Genomic DNA, 19,778 nt, shown 5'->3' with positions numbered 1-19,778 from the left:
GAAGAGAGGCTTCTCAAAGTGGCCAAGGACCCTGCAAGGAAAGAGATGAGAAGGAGCTTGCGCACCAGGCATCCTGCTCCTGGCCTAAAACAGCAATGAGTCCAGAAAGGGGGAAACTCACTGCTACAGGAGGATGCCGCAGCTGCTACTTTGAAAGTACAGGTGGTGACCATTTTGCACGTGTTTTGATTGGCGAGTGACCGCCAATGCATGCACTATTTTTAACCCCAGAGGGGGCAGGAGCAGTACAGGGCAGGGAAGGGTGGGGCGGGCTTACACAAGCTTTGCCAACATGTGTGATGACCCAAATCGCAACCCCTGTGCAAACAGAGAGTTGCCTGTAACAGGGGCAAAAGCAGAAGGATTCACCGGCAACCTCGATTAGTCTAAGTTAGAGAGCAGCCCAAAGCCCATTTTTAGAAGGACATAACCAGATGCAAGGGGTTAAGATGCAAACTTGCTGCCACTGTGCCTCACTAATGAACTTCTTAGAGGGGCTGGCCTGCTCGTTGCTGGTAAACATGACAAGCTGGTCAAATGGTCCCGGTGTGTCAATCCTTATTCTCCTCAAACTGAGGACATGTCAAATCCAATCTTTATGCAAACTCTTTAATGGTAGGGAAGTTGCTACTCTTCAGCCCCCACCGGCCCAGCTCTCTCATCACATTTGCCCTTACCTGACATTTTTAAGCATGTAAAGGACTTTGGAGGGCAAGTGGGAATTCTTCACGTCAAACTCTGTTAAATCTGCCTCGAGCAGAGAGGGTGGAGGCTCCTTCGGCTGCAGGGTGGGGGACTCCTTCTTGAAGTTCAGGATCCTATAGGGAATAAAGCAGAACTGATTCACCTCACAACATGGCAATCGGGGAAAAGTGGTCCCTTCATCTTCTTCCTCCTCATTTAAACTCCGACAACCCACAGGTCCCTGCATCCCCCAATACCTCTTTGCCAAGGACAATACTTTGGCCTTCTTCCTCATCCGCTGCTGCAGGACTGTGTTTCCAACCAGAGAGTTTGGTAGAGTTGCAACCTGGAAAGGAAGAAAGGTTTCCTGAAGGGAAGAAATCTCAACTCACAGAGGAACATACAGGAAGAAGGCAACCAAGGTGGGATTTTACTACGGGTTCTATTCAGTGTTAGTTTCAATAAATCTACCCCAACTAGGCTGTGATGGGATGATGAGCTGCTTGTGCGTAAAAGCGTAGTCCCTCAGAGTTTGCCCAGATTAGCAAAGCTCTGTCTATAGCGGAGCCCCTTAAGCATGGCTCCCTCAGTCGCTGGCAGAATCCGACAGTGGGCGTTTGCGGAATCTCTTCCAACATAAAAGCTCCTTAACGGAAACGCGTCTTCTGGACTCTCGGCGCGACAGTTTTCGGCGAGGGGTGGGTGTCCCTATAGGAGGTCCTGAAACCTCCTCACTGTTTTCGCTAGAAGTGTCCCTGAGCCATCCCTCCGACTCACTTTCCCTCGGAGCTCCTTCTGTCCCCCTGCTGGTTCCCTCCTCTTCTGCTAGGTCTCTCCTAGCCTCCGTGAGCCCTTCCACCACCTGCCCTTCCGATGGCAGTTCCCTGACAGTGGTGGTGGGGCTTCTGACAAGATGCCCTCAGTAGACATCCTCCTCACCACTGTCATTACCATACATTGGCTTGCTTGTTTCCTTTGGACCCAATCCATAAAACTGCCCAGATGGAGAGACCAAGGCAAATGGAGGGTGCTGTTTCCTCGCTCTTGTCACCACCTACATGCTCAGAGAAGGGCGGGTGAACAGGTGCCATCAGCAAGGTAAAGGAGGACCAGCATGGAGGAGTCATGACCCAAGCTCCAGGTACCCAATGAGGCAAGACCCTACCACCATGTTTCCAGAGTTTATGATGAAAGCACACTTCCAGGGCATGCTCCTAATAGGATGGTTTTTAATGCTACCTCCAGAGGTATGAACTCCAAATCCCAGCAGCCCCAGCCAGAATGGCTAATGGTCAGGGATGATGGGAGATGTAGTTCAACAACATCTGGAGGGCTACAAGTTCCCCACCTCTATTTTTTATCTTAAAGGGAGAGTAGATAAGAAAACAAGAAAGTAAGAAGTATTATGCTGTTTGCTTTTTTATGTTACCACTATAGTAAGAATTCACAGCATGTTTTTGTTAGCTGCACAAGTTGAATAGATAAAAAGCACTGGAGGGGAGTACTGAAACCTCCTCTGGCCTGAAGAGAAGCTGGGCTCAATCCCACACTAACTCAACAAGTGGATGGTGGAGCTCCGTGCTTTATTTACATGCTCTTTTGAGCATTAATATGGGATCACACTGCAAAGGAACCCTCCAAATTCTATGACAGCACGTCAGCTCTCAACCAAAGTGATCAGACTTACTTGATTGCTTCACCTTCCTGTAAACAAAATACACAACGATCCCAATGAGCAGCAGGGCAACTGTTGCACCAATGATTATTCCAGTTAACTGTGGGAAGAAGAGACAAGAGGAGCCTTAGGCATTGACATTCTTCTCCACCTAACCCTTTCCTCAAGCCGTACTAGGAACACATTTCTGGGGAGGAAAACATCTGTTGCAGCTGGCAAAGTCAACCAAACAACTAATTATTATTTGTTCCATTTATTTAAAGTGTGATTTCTAAACCATCCTTCATCAAGACAGATGCCAGGGTCATTTACACATCTGTCTTTCTGAAACATGGTTGTAATGGTTGTTAGGGGTTACTTGTGCGTAACCTTACTTCAGTTCAGTTAGCTTGCTTGCCCCAACCATGCCCAGGGTCGGAGCTCGCCCTCCGTAACCTTTTAGTCACTTGCAGAATCCGAGAGTGGGCGTCTCTTGAACCTCTTCCAGCATAAAAGCTGTTTGACCCCGAGTCTCCTCCTATGTTCTCTGCGCGGAACGCTTCTGCGCAAGTAAGGGGAAAGCAGGGGCGTCCCAGCGCTCTCTCCACTATCGTCGGGGGAAGGGTCTTGGAGCCCTGTCACCAATTCCTCCATCTCCCTCTCTTCTCTATGGGTGTTACGTTGAAATCCTTCCCCCCTGCTCGTCCCCTCTCCGGCATCGCTGGGTGGCCCTGCCTCCGTCTCTCGTTCTGATGGCAGTTCCCTGACAATGGTGGATAACATTTTTCACCCAGAGGGCTGCATTCCCTTTTGGGCAACCTTCTGGGGGTCAAATGCCAGTAACATGCTACACTTAGACCATTATTGGATACAACCATATATTTATTGTATTGTCATCTTGAGTTTTGTGGTTCCCCTCTAAATACCATATCATAACTGACTGTCAGAATTGACTGTGCTGTTGTGCTTTGGTGAGTGTGACAAGTTTCAGCCATCCTCCTCAGCTTTGGAACTGGAGGGCAGGGCAGGGATGTTGGTTTACTCAGGACAGAAAATAAGAAGCACTTCTTCACACAGTGTGAAATTATGGCCTTCATAACCACAAGATGCCAATTTGAGATAGCTTTAAGAGGGGACAGAGAATTTTTTTTCTCCTCTCATAACACTATAACTCGTGGACATTCAATAAAGATGAATGTTAGGACATTCAGGGCAGATACAAGAAAGTACTTCTTTGTGCAATGTATAATTAAACTATGAAATGTGCTCCTGCTGGAGGTGGCAAAGGCCACAAACTTGGATGGCTTTAAAAGAGGATTGGACAAATTCATGGAGGATAATTCTATCAATGGCTACTAGCCATGATGGGTATGTTTTGCCTCCACAGTAAGAGGCAGTATGCTTCTGCACACTACTTGCTAGAAACTGCAGAAGGGGAGATTGCTCTTTTCCTCAGGTCCTGCTTGTGGGATTCCCCACAGGCATCTGGCTGGCCACTGGAAGAACAGGATGTTGGACTAGACAGACCAATGGCCTATTTCGGCTGCAGACTCATGTAATGTTCTTATGATTAGACATATTTATGAAGAATAAGGCTAGAAATGGCTACTAGCCATGATGGTTGTGTGTCACCACCATGATCAGAAGTAGCATGCCTCTAAATATTTATGACTGGGATCACTGCAGCAGGAGGGCACTGCTACCCATACGCTGCTTGCGGGATTCCCACAGGCATCTGAACACCATGAAAATAGAATCCTGACCTAGATGGGCCTTTGGTGTGATCCAGCAATTTTCTTAGGTTAGTTCTGAATGTGATTCAGGGGACTGTCCCTGACCCTGTGCTACATTTTGAAAGCCCCAGCTTGAAGGTCACACATAAGCCTCCTCTTGGTAGACTGTCATGACTTAAACATTTTGAGTTGGCCACCAAGCCCAGTTACAATGTGGGCCACAAAAAAAAGAGTAAGTTATAACACTCCTCAGTTTTCCCACAAAAGAAGTTCTGATTAGGTTACCATAGTAAATGCTGGTCCATTAGAGCAAATGAGGCACAGCCTCATGAACCTTAGTCTGCCCAGACAGCCCTCACGTGTCCTGCCTTCTTACAACCAGTCCAGGGGATGGCACTGTTGGAGTACAGCCAAGGAACCGGGGGCAATTGGCAGGCCCCCAGCTGGCCCCAGCCCACTGGCCGGTGTGCCAGGCTGTCAGGGGTTCAGAAGGAGAGACACAGGAGGGGGAGCAAATGGAGAGTGAGGAGGAGGAGTACGAGGGAGGCGCAGGCAGTGACAGTGGCCAGAGTTATTCCACAAGCCTCTCTAGCGAATCGGAGGACTCACAGAAGGGAGCGCCAGTGGCCAGAGCGAAGGGGGCTCCAGGGGGGAAGCCCCAGGAGGAAGGGGCTAGCGGGGAGTCCCTGAGCAGCAGCTGGAAATCAGGACCAGCTTCTCCACCAGAGCGCAGTGGGGAGGGGGAGTCCCAGGAGTCGGGACCAGTGTCCTCACCACCAGAGGGAGGAGAGGAGTCAGGTTTGGCAACGCCCACATCAGGAAGCGGGGAAACGGTCAGAAGGAAAGTCACCGGCTGGGCGCGCGTGCCAAGTTCAAATGTACAGGAGCGCGGCACAGCAGGGAGCCCAGAAAGGGAGCCAGGTCCTAAAGCCCGCCGCAGGGAGGGGCAAGACTCAGGAGGCTCAGCGTCAGAGGAGTCCAGGAAGGAGGGAACCCCAGAGGGCAGAAAGACCCAGCGAAGGAAAGAGCAGCGTAGGAGGTGGAGCCGGGCTAGAATCTTAAACTGGTGTGGGTGGAGCAGTGAGTCAGAGGGGACTTAGCCGGTCTAGCGTCGAGACGTGGGTCTGCGCGCCCAGAGCTTGGAAATGGAAACTAAACTTTAATAAAGACTTTTGTATATAACATCCACTGGGCGTTGGTCCTCTGTGAGCTGGGACCTAGCGGCAGTCCTGACAGTAAGTCCCCTCTCACCATTTTCCACCAATTTTAAAACCTCGTGGAGTGTGGGAAAGCAGCGAGGGGTGAAGATTGGTGCTTCGCGAGCTCACGAAAACCAGGGAAATGACTACCGAAGAGAAGATAGCGAGTCTGCAAAACGCAGTGACACAGCTGAACGCAGAAATTTTGGCATCCAGAAAGAAGGAACAGGAAGCAGCTGCTGCCTGCCAGGATCTGCGAACCAGGTTAGAAGTGCTAACTACACAGAGGCTACCGGCCACCAGACCAGAAGGGATTGGGCTGGGGAACAGAGGAGGGAGCCTTGTGTCTCACTTCAATGGGGACCTGCAGGAGTATCCTAACTTCAGAGCAGATGTACTATATGCACTGCAGCTGCTTGACAAGGACTTTAAAAATGAGGAAGAAAGAGTGGGATTTATTGTTTCGCATTTACGGGGAGAGGCGAAAACGTGGCTGCGCAATCTCTGGAGAGATAAGGATCCAGCCCTCCAAGATGCGGGTGCCTTCCTTAAAGTGATGGATGCGTGTTTTTTGTCTGAGATTGATGTGGATATCGCTAGGAAACAGATTCACGGACTAAGACAAGGTAGAGCCACTGTAAGGCAATATCATTCACGTTTTTTCGCATTGGTGAACGCATTGGGGTGGGAGAGAGAATCGCCTGCCGTCAGAGATCTGTTCTGGGAGGGGCTGAACGGAGCTGTGAAAGACGAAATTGCAAGGGGGGAGAGACCCCAAACCACCAAGGACATTGTGCAGAGGGCACTCACCATTGGGGTTAGGCTGGAAGGACGCCCTTGGGACAAAGAGAAAGTGCATTGGGGCCGCACGCCAACGAAAGCACCACCCCCCTTTCCCAAGGAAGCGGCGCGCGCTCGATCCATGCCTCCGCTGGGAGGAGGAGAGGAGCCGATGGAGATAGGTGGTGCTAAGGCTCAGTCCACAGCCGGAGCCCTAACGCCGGGAGCAGTCAAAATGAAGCCTCCTAGAGGGACCAGGAAGTGCTACATCTGCGACAGTGCTCAGCACATGGCGAAAGAGTGTCCCCAGCGGTTTCACAAGCACACTGCAGCCGCAGCGACAGTAACAGAAGCAGTTCAGCAGAGTGAATCACAGCAGGAAAACTCCACTGTCTGGCTGGAAATGGAGTCACTGGGGGCCAGCCAGACAAGTCAGTGAAGCAATCCCCAGTAATGTTACAGCCCACAGACCCCCTCCCACCCAAACCAGTAGTGCAGCTCACCGCATCCCTTCAACTTCCCAATGGGCTCACTGTGGAAATCCCCATTACGATTGACTCTGGGAGCAATGCAGATTTTATAGGCATGGACTTCATCCAGCAACATGGCATAGCCCTTCTGCCAGCGACGGTACCTCTGAACATCGTCACGGTGGACGGCAGGGAGCTACTGGGAGGGCAAGTGCTGCAGCAGACGCCGCCAATGGTGATGCGCATTGGTAATCACCGCGAAGTCATCAGCTTCAACGTCACCCGCCTGTCAGACACGCCCATTGTGTTGGGCATGAGTTGGCTGGATAGGCACAGCCCGGCATTAGCTTGGTACCAGCGGCAACTGACCTTCGGCTCCTCCTACTGCGCAGAACACTGCATCCTGGCTGACTTGGACGATGAGGGGCACGAGGATGGACCACAGCTGAACTTGGACATGTTGCAAGCGGTACCTAACAAGTACAAAGAGTTTTTGGAGGTCTTCTGCGAGAAAGAAGCGGACAAGCTGCCTCCCCACAGACCCTACGACTGCAAGATTGACCTCCTGCCGGGGGCGACGCTCCCGACGGGGAAGCTGTATTCCATGTCTGAGGATGAATTGCAGGAGCTCAGGGAGTTCATAGATCACAACTTGAAGCGGGGATTCATCCGAGAGTCCAAGGCGGTGGGGGGCAGCCCTGTATTCTTTGTAAAGAAGCGGGACACGCCCCAAAAGAGGCTTGTAGTTGATTACCGCGTCTTAAATGCGAAAACCAAGCCCTCAGCCTTCCCCATGGCCAAGATCGATGACCTGCTGGCGACGGTGCGGAAGGGGCGCATCTTTACCAAGTTGGATCTACGCGGAGCGTACAATCTCATACGAGTGAGGGAGGGTGACGAGTGGAAGACGGCCATGTTTACGCCGCTGGGCACCTATGAATATAGAGTTATGCCTTTTGGATTACAAAATGGCTCCCACTGTTTTCAAGCATTCATGCCTCATGTCTTGGCGGGTCTTCTCTACAAGAAGTGCGTCTGCTTCCTGGACGACATCCTCATCTTCTCAGAGTCGCCGGAGGCTCACGAGAGAGATGTCAGGGAAGTACTGCAGCGGCTGCGGGAGCACCGGCTTTACGCCAAGCTGGAGAAGTGCCAGTTCGACAAGACGGTGGTGGACTTCCTGGGCTACAAACTGTCCGACAAGGGACTCGCCATGGACAGTACCAAGGTACGGGCAGTGCTGGACTGGAAGAGCCCACGCAATCGAAAGGAAGTCCAGAGGTTTGTCGGCTTTGCCAACTTTTATCGCAAGTTCATCAAAGGTTTCGCCATGCAGACAGCGGCCATCACTGACACCCTCAGTTCCAAGAAGAAGAAGTTCATCTGGACGGAGCAGGCAGAGCAGTCCTTTCGGAAGCTCAAGCACCTCTTCGCGTCCGAGGAACACCTGCTACACATGAACCCCAGCAGGCCCATGAGAGTGGAGACGGACGCGTCAGACAGGGCCGTGGGGGCCGTCCTGTTGCAGCAAGACCATCAGGGGGACTGGAGGCCGTGCGCTTTCTACTCCAGGAAACTCAGCAAGTCGGAGCAGAACTACACCATCTGGGACAGGGAGTTACTGGCCATACATGCAGCCTTCAAGGCGTGGCGGCATTTCCTCGTCGGGGCCAAACACACGGTGCAGGTCCGTACAGACCATAAGAACTTGGAGTACTGGCGCACGGCGAGGTTCCTGAACCAGAGACACATCCGCTGGGAGGAGTTATTTGCAGATTTCGACTTCAGAATAGAATACATCCCTGGAAACAACAACATCATGGCGGACGCGCTGTCCAGGAAACCGCAGTATCTCGAAGAAGAGGCGCCGGCGGCGGCCAAGCATATTTTCGCACCAAAGGCGTGGGCATGTGCGTCAGCCACGGTGGACCTGGACGCGGTGCGTCGCGTGCTGCAGACGGACTCCTTCGCGCGAGCCAAGATGGAGGAGGTGCGTAGCGGCACGGCGAGGGACGACGACTTCCAAATACGCGACGGCCTGCTCATCCGCAAAGGAGCCCTCTACGTGCCGGGAGACAACCTCCGCGCGAGGGTCCTGCAACAGTTGCACGACGCGCCCAGCAGTACCTGAGATGCTACGCGAACCAGCAGCCCTCGACCTGGGTGGACTACCTACCGCTAGCCGAGTTTGCCTACAACAACACGAAACACGTGTCCACGGGGGTGACACCGTTTTTCGCCAACAATGGGCGGCATCCCAGAACCTTCCCGGGTTTAGAGAAAGTGAGGGAGGGGGAGCCGCAGGGAGCAGAGGCCGTGGCAGCGGAGTTGCAGGAGATCCACGAGCAGCTCAGGAGGCAGTTAGAGATGGCGAAACAGGCTTACAAAGTGCAGGCAGACCGACACAGGAGGGTTGGGGAAGACATCCGGGTAGGAGACTGGGTCTGGTTAGCAGCCCAGGCAGTTCCGGCCAGATCGTTGGCCAAGAAGAAGCTCGGGCACAAGCAGCTAGGGCCTTACCAAGTAGAGGCGCAGATCAACCCAGTGGCCTTCCGGTTAACACTCCCGGAGGGGTCCAGAATGCACCCGGTCTTTCATAGATCAGTGCTCACACCCTACAAAGAGCCCCACAGGTTTCAGGCACCAGGGACAGCGCCAGACCCGCTCAGGGAAGCGCCCAAAAAGGGGGGGTCGCCGAGGTGGGGGCCACTCAACGAAGCCACAGAGATTTTGGACTCAAGGTGGGGGGAGGACGGGATTGAATATCTTCTCGCCACAGAGGACACCCCGGCCAGCGCCAACAGGTGGGTGCCGGATTACGCATTGGAGGAGCAGTTGCTCAAGGAAGAATTCCATACACTTTTCCCGCACAAGCCTATGCCGGCGGGCTTTTTCGATGATTGTCTGTTCACACCCACACTCTCGGCCAGCACTTTCCGGGGTTTCTCGTCAGCGGAGGACTCGGCTCCGGGAGGCAGCTCCCCAGAGGGCTCGCTCTCAGGTTTTGGCACGGGGGGATCTTATTGGTGGGAGGACCAACCCGAAGTGGGATGGCGCAGAGACATGCCGGAGGGACCCTGGGAAGTGGCGTCACCTCAGGCGACAGGGGGAGAAGAGGTCGTGAGTGATGTGGGGGCGGCTTCAGATTTCGAACACACCGCCCAGGAGATGGAAGCGGAGGGAATCGCAGTCGACGAGCCCATGGAGGACTTTCCGGACTTATCACGATGGCTGCACGCCTCGGGGGACGAACTGTATCCTGAACTCACCCCGACAACTCTAGAGCGCCCGGAACCCGCACCTGAAGAGGGGGAGGGGGGAAGGGGGGGCTTCGAGGGGGGGATGGATGTCAGGGGTTCAGAAGGAGAGACACAGATGGGGGAGCAAATGGAGAGTGAGGAGGAGGAGTACGAGGGAGGCGCAGGCAGTGACAGTGGCCAGAGTTATTCCGCAAGCCTCTCTAGCGAATCGGAGGACTCACAGAAGGGAGCGCCGGTGGCCAGAGCGAAGGGGGCTCCAGGGGGGAAGCCCCAGGAGGAAGGGGCTAGCGGGGAGTCCCTGAGCAGCAGCTGGAAATCAGGACCAGCTTCTCCACCAGAGCGCAGTGGGGAGGGGGAGTCCCAGGAGTCGGGACCAGTGTCCTCACCACCAGAGGGAGGAGAGGAGTCAGGTTTGGCAACGCCCACATCAGGAAGCGGGGAAACGGTCAGAAGGAAAGTCACCGGCTGGGCGCGCGCGCCAAGTTCAAATGTACAGGAGCGCGGCACAGCAGGGAGCCCAGAAAGGGAGCCAGGTCCTAAAGCCCGCCGCAGGGAGGGGCAAGACTCAGGAGGCTCAGCGTCAGAGGAGTCCAGGAAGGAGGGAACCCCAGAGGGCAGAAAGACCCAGCGAAGGAAAGAGCAGCGTAGGAGGTGGAGCCGGGCTAGAATCTTAAACTGGTGTGGGTGGAGCAGTGAGTCAGAGGGGACTTAGCCGGTCTAGCGTCGAGACGTGGGTCTGCGCGCCCAGAGCTTGGAAATGGAAACTAAACTTTAATAAAGACTTTTGTATATAACATCCACTGGGCGTTGGTCCTCTGTGAGCTGGGACCTAGCGGCAGTCCTGACACTTATCAATAAGTTTTAACCTGCTTCTAAACCATTTTTTCCATATTCTCTTAAAACATTACAGCTGGAAACCACTTAATTTCTATCCAACATCATTCTAACATTCATTAATTTTGCAATATTTCTGTAGATAGTCTTTGAATTTCTTCCAATCTTCTTCCGCCGACTCTTCTCCCTGGTCTCGGATTCTGCCAGTCATTTCTGCCAATCCCATATAGTCCATCACCTTCATCTGCCATTTTTTCAGAGTGGGTAGATCCTGTGTCTTCCAGTACTTTGCAATGAGTATTCTTGCTGCTGTTGTAGCATACATAAAGAAAGTTCTATCCTTCTTTGGCACCAATTGCCCGACCATGCCCAGGAGGAAGGCCTCTGGTTTCTTCAGGAAGGTATATTTAAATACCTTTTTCATTTCATTATATATCATTTCCCAGAAAGCCTTAATCCTTGGGCACGTCCACCAAAGGTGAAAGAATGTGCCTTCATTTTCTTTGCATTTCCAACATTTATTATCGGGCAAATGATAAATTTTTGCAAGTTTGACTGGGGTCATGTACCACCTGTAAATCATTTTCATAATATTCTCTCTTAAGGCATTACATGCCGTAAACTTCATACCTGTGGTCCATAACTGTTCCCAGTCAGCAAACATAATGTTACGTCCAACATCTTGTGCCCATTTAATCATAGCAGATTTCACCGTTTCATCCTGAGTATTCCATTTCAACAGCAAGTTATACATCTTTGACAAAATCTTAGTTTTAGGTTCTAACAGCTCTGTTTCTAATTTTGATTTTTCCACCTGGAAGCCAATTTTCTTGTCCAAATTATATGCCTCCATTATCTGGTAATAATGAAGCCAATCTCGCACTTTGTTTTTTAATTTCTCAAAACTCTGCAATTTCAATCTATCTCCTTCTTGTTCCAAAATTTCCCAATGTTTTGGCCATTTGGCCTCCATATTGAGCTTTTTCTGAGCTTTTGCTTCCGTTGGTGACAACCACCTTGGGGTTTTATTTTCCAATAAGTCCTTATATCTTATGCAAACATTAAACAATGGTTTCCTGACAATATGGTTTTTGAATGCTTTATGTGCTTTAACCTTGTCGTACCATAAATATGCATGCCATCCAAAAACATTGTTAAAACCTTCTAAGTCCAAAATGTCTGTGTTCTCAAGAAGCAGCCAGTCTTTCAACCAGCAGAATGCTGCTGATTCATAGTAAAGTTTGAAGTCTGGCATAGTAAAGTTTGAAGTCTGTTTTGTTTTGTTAGTTTAATGTCTTAGTGTTAGTTTTATGTAGTGTTTTTGTTTTTGTATTGTACTGTATTGTTTTGTTTAATTTTTTTTCTTTTGTAGTGTTTAAACTGTTAATAAATATTATTTTTTAAAAAAACAATATCTTGGGGTTTAGGCCCTCTGGCAAGCTCATCTTTCACTTCAGAATTCAGCCCGGCCTTAAACAGAGCCTGCACTGGTTCTGAACTCAAATCCCACCCCAGCTTGTGGACCAGCATTGCGAACTGGGACCAGCAACTGCGCACAGTCAAATTGCCTTGCTTCAAAGCCAAGAGCTCCTGCTGAGTCATATCAACTTGACTCTCATGTGTAAACACGACATCCATTGCCTCAAAGAACTTTGTCAAGTCCTGAAGAGCATCGTTATTAGCTGCTATCAGTGGCCTGACCCAATCTCTAGCTGGGCCCGATAAGTGGCTAATTAGAAAAGCAACTTTCTGCGCATCATTAGCAAAATCAGCCCCCTGCAGTTCTAGGGCATATTTCTGTTGGTTTGCAAGCCCCCTGCACAGAGGCTGGCCCCTCTCACTGTCCTCGGAGCTTGCTTACCGGTAACTTCCTCTGGCTGACATCCAGACAGACCAGGGAGATTTTGATAGGCGACATTTTCCCAAGAGTGGGTAAAATGCACAACCCCTCTCTCCTGCTTTCGCAGGGGAAAGAAAATAAGTCAGAAATCTATTTACATGATGTTTATTTCTGACATTACAGCACTAGAGAAAAACATGTCCTTTCAGTTCAGTTCTTCCAGCAAGTCCGACAAACGTCCTGAACATGCGCAGTCGGAAGGTTTCAAGTTACACTCTTCACAAAGACTTATCCAGCCTGTGAACGTCCTGGGAAATTCTTCTTTCCCACAGATAGCCGCATCATGTGATGTCAACAATCTGGCTGGCTGCAGCAGTGATGTTTCCATATACTGACATCTTCATCTCGGTTTTAAATCCCAAATATTCCTGAGGATCCCCGTTAAATTTACCCACCAGCGTAGGCATTTTTCTTCCCAGCAGGTCCCCTCTCGCTTCTCTTTGATGCGCTCGACTCTCCTCCAATCTGACATGCAGTTCCTCTGCCCGAGCCTCCAGACCGGCGTTGCGTTGCTGTAAATCAGCCAGTTGCTTCTCCATTGCTCTTATCTGCTCTCTCCTACTAGCACCTGGCATATGAGTCTCTGCAAGCTGTCAGGGATGACTGGTGAGTGCTAGCAGAGATAAGAGTCCGGGAATCCAGCCATATTTACAAGATTTATTGGTTTCTTCTTGCTATTTACAAAGAGCTCTGAGAGTCAGCCTGCATCATGGTGAGTCAGTTGCAGAGACTGAATCAGCTTTCGATTTCTTCCAGCATATCCACTTCCTGAACCCAACCCCCTTCCTTCCTCTGTTACAAGAGTGGCTGGGCCACTCGCTGGGCTCCCCCCTCTCTGATTCATTGCTTCCTGACAGCCCTTTGTCACCCTCCTTGTCCAAGGAAGTACAGCTGCTAAGTAACGGAGGCTTAACTCTGTAAGTCCCCATTCTCTCCCCCTTCTCTGCCTCCAATTCCCTGACATGTGTGATGTATCACTTATAGTTTTACAACACAGCAGCTGGCAAAATTGTGGTGCTCCTCTGGCTTTCTACATTCCTTGCTTGCTCACCCAGCCCTCTGAGATGACTCAAGCATCAATGAAAAGGAAGCAGGAACTTCTTGAAGATACCCCAGAGTTTCCACTTAGTTCCAATCCTTTGGCGTCTTGCTCCTTTTAAGAGCTGAAATGTTTTGCGAAGAGTGAATATTTCGTGTTTTTTAAAAACTTTTCTTAATTTTTTTGTTGCTTAATAAGTGTGGAAGTCACACCAGCTTTCCTTCCACTTGCAACGCCATCCTAGCGCACAAAGTTCTTGGGGAAGAGCTGAAAGAGTTTGCCTTCCTGGGTCGGCTCGAAGCCATACTTCTCCAGCTGCTGCAGGCTGAAGGTACAGGCCTTGACGTCCTTCTCAATCTTGGAGGTAACCATCTGTTGGAAGAGGGCGCGGGCCGTGAGGGGCTGCTCACTGCCGACGGGGGCCCAGTAGGAAAAGTAAGGCCTCAGGTCCGGCACCACTGGCACCACCAGGCATGGCACCTTCTCCGGCACCAGCTTAAACTTCTGGCTGCACGTTAGGTAGCCCAAGGAGTGTGCACCACAGCTCTTGTAGAAACTGTGCGGGCCCCGCTTGCTCATCCAGGTGGCCGTGCGGTCCGTGCCACGCACCAGGCCCCACGTCACTTCGCTCAACAGCCCCATGAATAGATAGGCAGGTGCTTGCTAAGGAGAAATGAAAGGACCTGAGCCTCGTTGATCTCTGGCCTACTTTACCTCACAGCACTACTCCCCCTTCTCTCAGGCACACAATGCCGCTTGTTCTCATTGGCTAATAAGCGCATAGCCAATCGCTGTCTTCCATATTTTCATTTCACCAATTAGAGGATTGGAGGGGAGGTCCAATTCTCTGACAGATTATTGGAGGGGAGGCTCGGGACCAATCAGAGTCAAAATTTACTTAAAAGGGTCTCGGTCTGGAGGTTTCTAGGAAGGAGGGGACGCACAAGGATTATAACCTTAAGGATGATCGCCATTTTGATTGGCCAATGTGACTGCTCTACTTGGGCTGATGGGAAATGTAGTCCAAAAAAAGTCAGAGAGTGCACAAGCTTGGGAAAGGTAACTATAGTATGAAACCTTCTAGACGGAAATGACGTTAAAACCACCAAACGGAAGTAACCCCTCCTGACCTCCCCTGTGAACTTTGCCCCTTGACACCACCCCCGCCTGCAGGGTTCTCTCCTCAGGGAAAAGAACCGTTAGCACCTCCTCCCCTTATCCCCCACCTTTCCATTCTCCCCTCCCGGAGGCTGCCTTGGCTGCCTGTGGAGACCCGGCCATGGAGAGCGATGACACCTGCTCCTCCCCTCCGCAGGTACATGGCCTCCTCCCTCAGCGTGGCACCCTTGTAAGGGCTTCGTTTCCCTTCCCGGGCTTCCTCCCACCCTCTGCACCTGCACGGCTTTAAAGGGCACCCTTGAGAGAGCGGAGGGGGGCAGCTGTCATTGAGATTGTGGTAGTTGTTATTTAGAAGCATTGGACCGGGAAAATCTGCGTTCAAATCCTCACTCAGCCGTAGCCGCTCAATTGGGTGTCCTTTGGCCAATCGTTCTCTTTTAGCCTACCTCACAGTGTTGTTGTGGGGATAAAGTGTGCATGTGTTTGTTGGCTGAAAGGTGAGGGGAGATCACTAGTCATGGAAGTTATGTTTTTGTTGCTCCATTTATATCCTGCTTATTTCACAAGATTTGTTTGTAGTAAAATGAATGAGGCAATATTATTATCAGTTAAAACATTTAAAATGACTGTTTAAAAGCATTGAAAAGATAATTGAAAACCATGGTAAGTTAAAAGGCAGATATCATTCCCTTCCTTTCAAGGAGTCCATGGTGACAGACACATCAATTAAAAGTTATAAAAACAGTTAAAAATATTCTCTGAACTAGTGATGTTTGGGTTGCTATGAATAACATCATTCAGCCATAGGCATTTTTGCACATTTTTTAAACTCCTCCTGAAAGTTAGCTACAGTACAAGGGAGACAGAAGCACATCACCAGAGAGGGCATTCCACAAATAGGGAACTGCCACAGAGAAGGCCCTGCTATGGATCAATGCCAACCAGGCAGTCCCCAGTGGCAGTATAGTATACCTACAACTTATGCACATTTAACTTGTGCACATTCAGCTTTACATGTGTGGCAAAAATTTTTTTTGAATAGGGCATGGTGTTCCACGAAAAATGACTTTGGCAATACTGCCTGCCATTGAACCCAATTTACAATTTTGGCTTTAGGCGAGATCGCTGGAACTAACTCCTATGTAAGATGCGAGCTTACTATACTACTGTATACAGTTTTCAGATTAAGAGACTTAATGCAAGTTACTGAATTGCTACTTAATGCAAGTTAATGAAGAGAAGCAGGAAAGGAAATTGCCTTCAGGTCCTGCTTTAAGATTTTCCTGGAGGCGAGCGCCCTAACTTAGTGCTATAAGAATAATAATATGCTGTTAAGAAATACAGATTTGTTGGATTTGGAAGGTTATGACAATAGATTTGGTTGGCACGCATATCTATGGTATAATAAAACAAAAATCCATAAAGGATTTGGTAATCACATATTTTGAAGATCTTTATATGAAGTATGGGACAGGTATAAAAACTTATTAGAACGTAAAACACCATGGTGGTTATCTCCATTAGAAGCTATGAGTGTGAAAAAGATAAATATGAGTAAAAATTGGGTTACCTATGAGAAATTGTTGGGGGGGGGAATAAATGGAAAATGAAATCATATGAAGAAGTTAAAGAATATGTAAATGATTGGTTGCACTATCGCCAAGTGAATGAAATATATAAAGAGGCTTTAAAGGAAAAATGATTTGATGATAAAAAAATCAAAATTTGAAATAGAAATATTAAACAATGAATGTAAAACAATGTCTAAAATGTATAAAATACTGTTGGAATGGCATTTGAAAGATGAGGAAGTGAAATCGGTAATGATACATTGGGCAAAAGACTTTGGATATAATATGCAGCTTGAAGAATGGGAAAGGTTGTGGAATGAAAGGATAAAATTTACAGCCTGTAATGCTTTGAAAGAGAATATGATGAAAATGATGTATAGATGGTATATTACACCAGTGAAATTAGCTAAAATGTATAAGACAAATAATAAATGTTGGAAATGTAAAGAAAAAGAAGGAACATTTTATCATATGTGGTGGGAAGATAAAAAAGTAAAGAACTTCTGGGAAATGATATATAATGAGATGAAAAAGATGTTGAAATATACATTCTTAAAAAAACCAGAAGCATTTTTACTTGGTATTATAGGTCAGGACATTAATAGGCAAGATGTTAAATTGTTTTTATATGCAACAACTGCGGCAAGAGTATTGTTAGCCCAGATATGTAAACAAGAAGAAATTCTGACGAAAGAAGAATGGCAGACGAAATTAATGGACTATGCAGAATTGGACAAAATGACAGGAAGGATTCGAAACCTGCAGGACCAGAGATTTACAGAAGATTGGAAGAAGTATATGAATTATTTGAAGAGCAACTGTAATCAACAAATTACGATAGTAGGTGTCAGGACTGCCGCTAGGTCCCAGCTCACAGAGGACCAACGCCCAGTGGATATTATATACAAAAGTCTTTATTGAAGTTTAGTTTCCATTTCCAAGCTCTGGGCGCGCAGACCCACGTCTTAACGCTAGACCGGCTAAGTCCCCTCTGACTCGCTGCTAAAGCCACACCAGTTTAAGATTCTCGCTTTGCTCCACCTCCTACGCTGCTCCTTCCTACGCTGGGTCCTTCTGCCCTCTGGGGTTATCTCCTTCCTTGATTCCTCTGAAGCTGACCCCCCTGAGTCCCGCCCTTCCTTCCGGCGGGCTTTAGGACCTGGCTCCCTGTCAGGACTCCCTGCTGTGCCGCTCGCCTGTACATTTGAACTTGGCGCGCGCGCCCAGCCGGTAACCTTCCTTCTGACAGTTTCCCCGCTTCCGGATGTGGGCGTGGCCAGCCCTGCCTCCTCTCCTCCCGCTGGTGGCAAGAACACTTGTTCCGACTCCTGGGACTCCCCCTCCCCACTGCACTCTGGTGGGGAAGCTGGTCCCGATTTCCAACTGCTGCTCAGGGACTCCCCGCTGGCCCCTCCCTCTTGAGGTTTCTCCCCTGGAATCTCCCTTGCTCTGGCCATCGGTGCTCCCTTCTGCGAGTCTTCCGATTCACTAGAGAGGCTTGCGGAATGACTCTGGCAGCTGTCACTTCCTGCTCCCCCTTCGTCCTCTTCCTCCTCACTCTCCATTTGCTCCCCCTCCTGTGTCTCTCCTTCTGAACCCCTGACAGTAGGACTACAAGAAGTTTTGTAAGGAGAAATATACGAAGTGTTACAAAGTAGAAAATGATAGAGAATATTGGTTATGAGTTTGAAAGCTGTATAAGCTGACGTGCTTGAATTCCTGGGGTGTCATTTGACCTCGGAGTCATTTGACTTCCTCCCTCCCTCCCGGGAGCAACGCAAACCCCAGCAGTCGGTAAAGTCTAATAAGGCTACAGGATGCTTCTGAAAGGCACCAAAGAGCTTAACTGGGTCTTGATCTGGCTTCAGGTTTATTTTATGCAGTGTCTTGCACTCCCCATTTTTCGTGCCATCTTACGTATTAAGGTAGCTATGTTGCTTTTGTGTCTCCTCAGTGGTGTAGTGGTGGCTGGTGCCCATTGGAACTGGTAGAGCAGAAGGCAATAATAATAATAATAATAATAATAATAATAATAATAATAATAATAATAATAATAATAATAATAATTTATTTATACCCCGCCCATCTGGCTGAGTTTCCCCAGCCACTCTGGGCGGCTCCCAATCAAGTGTTAAAAACAATATAGCATTAAATATTAAAAACTTCCCTAAACAGGGCTGCCTTCAGATGTCTTTTAAAGATAGGATAGCTGCTTATTTCCTTCACATCTGAAGGGAGGGTGTTCCACAAGGTGGGCACCACTACCGAGAAGGTCCTCTGTCTGGTTCCCTGTAACCTCACTTCTCGCAATGAGGGAACCGCCAGAAGGCCCTTGGCGCTGGATCTCAGTGTCCGGGCTGAACGATGGGGGTGGAGACGCTCCTTCAGGTATACAAGACCGAGGCCGTTTAGGGCTTTAAAGGTCAGACCAACACTTTGAATTGTGCTCGGAAACATACTGGGAGCCAATGCAGATCTCTCAGGACCAGTGTTATGTGGTCCCGGCGGCCACTCCCAGTTACAGTCTAGCTGCCGCATTCTGGATTAATTGCAGTTTCCGGGTCACTTTCAAAGGTAGCCCCACGCAGAGCGCATTGCAGTAGTCCAAGCGGGAGATAACTAGAGCATGCACCACTCTGGCGAGACAGTCTGCGGGCAGGTAGGGTCTTAGCCTGCGTACCAGGTGGAGCTGGTAGACAGCTGCCCTGGACACAGAATTAACCTGCGCCTGCATGGACAGCTGTGAGTCCAAAATGACTCCCAGGCTGCGCACCTGGTCCTTCAGGGGCATAGTTACCCCATTCAGGACCAGGGAATCCCCCACACCTGCCCGCCCCCTGTCCCCCCAAAACAGTGCTTCTGTCTTGTCAGGATTCAACCTCAATCTGTTAGCCCCCATCCTTTCTTTTATGCAGTGTCTTGCACTCCCCATTTTTCGTGCCATCTTACGTGTGAAGGTAGCTATGTTGCTTTTGTGTCTCCTCAGTGGTGTAGTGGTGGCTGGTGCCCATTGGTACTGGTAGAGCAGAAGACAAGGAGCCCAATAGTAGGTGGAGCCAGAGCCAATGAGACACAGAGCCAACCAATTCTAGTATTGTCCTCCTCCTCCTGAATCGGTTCTAAAAGGGCAACACTGAGACTTAGGAGGATGAGATAGCTGACAGGCAGTGCCATCCCCTGGACTGGTTGTAAGTAAGAAGGCAGGGCACGTGAGGGCTGTCTGGGCAGACTGAGGTTCATGAGGCTGTGCCTCATTTGTGTCGGAACCTGCGTTCAACCGAGCTCCTCCGGAATCGCCCTCCGACGTGATTAACGACCTGAGCCTCTGATAAGGCTCCAAGCACGTTCCCATTCAGCAGAGTTTCAAAGCAGCAGAAGTGATGAGATTTATGAGCTACATCACAAGGTTTTATTTTCTAGTGACGCAGACAGAAAAGAAACAAATCCCCTCTCTGTGAAAGCAGAGAGCAACTGAACAACAAAGGAACAGGAAACCAGTAACATCACATCTGTCTCCCGTGAGACTTCCAACAGT

The 19,778-nt window shown here is 49.6% G+C and overlaps 1 protein-coding gene and 1 pseudogene across 2 annotated transcripts in view; both read right to left on the bottom strand.

Moving 5' to 3' along the window:
- Positions 1-19,778, bottom strand: part of LOC310835975 (ubiquitin-conjugating enzyme E2 A) — a 432,225-nt gene that overhangs the window by 320,860 nt on the left and 91,587 nt on the right. The gene's annotated exons all lie outside the window — the stretch shown is intronic.
- LOC310835925 (large ribosomal subunit protein mL41 pseudogene) lies at positions 13,766-14,541 on the bottom strand (annotated as a pseudogene). Its single transcript has one exon. The product of its transcript is annotated as a large ribosomal subunit protein mL41 pseudogene (transcript).

The sequence above is a fragment of the Podarcis gaigeae genome, assembly GCF_964106915.1.
Source record: "Podarcis gaigeae genome assembly, chromosome: W".
Lineage (NCBI taxonomy): Eukaryota > Metazoa > Chordata > Lepidosauria > Squamata > Lacertidae > Podarcis > Podarcis gaigeae.
This window is presented reverse-complemented; position numbering and strand designations above follow the sequence as displayed.